Raw genomic sequence first — 1998 nt, 5'->3', positions numbered from 1 at the left:
CTGTCTGGGATAGATATATAGACCACAACAATGTCTGGGATAGATATATAGACCACAACAATGTCTGGGATAGATATCAAATGAAAACTTTATTTGTCACATGCGCCGAATACAACAAGTGTAGACCTTACCGTGAAATGCTTACTTTCGAGCCCCTAACCAACAATGCAGTTCAAAGAGAGTTAAGAAAATATTTACCAAACAAACTAAAGTAAAAAACCTGTTGACCTGTCAAAAGGTCTTGCTCACATCAGCTACTGAGAGCATTATCACACAGTCATCCAGAACAGCTGGTGTTCTCGTGCATGCTTCAGTGTTGCTTGCCTCGAGCGTCAGAGCCGGTGTAGTCGGATTCAATTTTAATCCCGGAACATATTCCAGTCTCTGCTAGCAAAACAGTCCTGTAGCGTAGCATCCGCGTCATCTGACCACTTCCGTATTGAGCGATTCACTGGTACTTCCTGCTTGAGTTTTGCTTGTAAGCAGGAATCAGGAGGATAGAATTATGGTCAGATTTGCCAAATGGAGGGTGGGAGAGAGCTTTGTACACATCTCTGTGTGTGGAGTAGAGATGGTCTCGAGTTTTTTTCCCTCTGGTTGCACATTTAACATGCTGGTAGAAATGAGGTAAAACTGATTTGTTTGCCTGCAATAAAGTCCCCGGCCACTAGGAGTACCACTTTTGGATGAGCATTTTCTTGTTTGCTTATGGCCGTATACAGCTGGTTGAGTGCGGTCTTAGTGCCAGCATCGGTTTGTGGTGGTAAATACACGGCTACAAATAATACAGATGACAACACTCTTGGTAGATAGTTTGGTCGACAATTTATCATAAGGGACTCTACCTCAGACGAGACTTCTTTAATATTAGACATCACACACCAGCTGTTATTGACAAATAGACACACACCCCCACCCCTCGTCTTACCAGACGTAGCTTCTCTGTTCTGCCGGTGCATTGAAAATCCCTCCAACTCTATATTACCCGTGTCGTTGAAACATAAGATATTACAGTTTTTAATGTCCCGTTGGTAGGATAATCTTTATTTTCCAATGATTGCAAGTTAGCCAATAGAACGGATGGCAGTGAGATTTTACTCGCTCGCCTACGGATTCTCAGAAGGCAGCAACACATTGTTGCTTTTTCTGTGGCCTTCACTGCAAAAAACTACAATGAATATGAACATTTACACTTTTCATAATTTTTTTATTAAACCTTTACTTAACTAGGCAAGTCAGTTAAGAACAAATTCTTATTTACAATGACTGCCTACACCGACCAAACCCGGACGACGCTGGGCAAATTGTGCGCCGCCTTACGGGACTCCCAATCACGGCCCGTTGTGATACAGCCTGGATGACGAGTGTTAAGTATATTAGTAAAGGCAAACTTTTCACGATAACTCTACAAAGATACCTGCATCACATGAATGTATTGAATTAGAAATAAAACTAATTGTACAAATTGAATGAGAAATAGCAGTGATTCTACTTTTTTTTTTTTAAGTATTGTTGTGTTGTGGCCTGAAGTGTAAACTAGTGGGATATGGGATTTACATAATCTGTGAAAAATGCTATTCTGGCTTTAATTTTTTTTACACATGATTAGTCTTAGCAGATCAGAACTGCATCACAAATGGTCCCCTATTCCCTATGTAGTGCACTACTTTTAACCAGGGCCATCAACACAAATGGTCCCCTATTCCCTATGTAGTGCACTACTTTTAACCAGGGCCCATCATCACAAATGGTCCCCTATTCCCTATGTAGTGCAAGAGGAAGAGATCCCTTTTATGCCACGTTTCTCTCACGAGTAATTCTGACCGTTCAAATTAGACTGAGAATACCATGCTATTCACACCGCTATTCATTTGAGGGGGGGGTTCAAATACATGAAGGTGTGGAGGGAGGTGTGTCTACAGATCACGTATTAATGAAGGTGTGGTGGAGGTGTGTCTAACAGATACACCATATTAATGAAGGTTGGAGGAGGTGTCA

This window comes from Salvelinus sp. IW2-2015, unplaced genomic scaffold (assembly GCF_002910315.2).
Source record: "Salvelinus sp. IW2-2015 unplaced genomic scaffold, ASM291031v2 Un_scaffold845, whole genome shotgun sequence".
Lineage (NCBI taxonomy): Eukaryota > Metazoa > Chordata > Actinopteri > Salmoniformes > Salmonidae > Salvelinus > Salvelinus sp. IW2-2015.
This window is presented reverse-complemented; position numbering follows the sequence as displayed.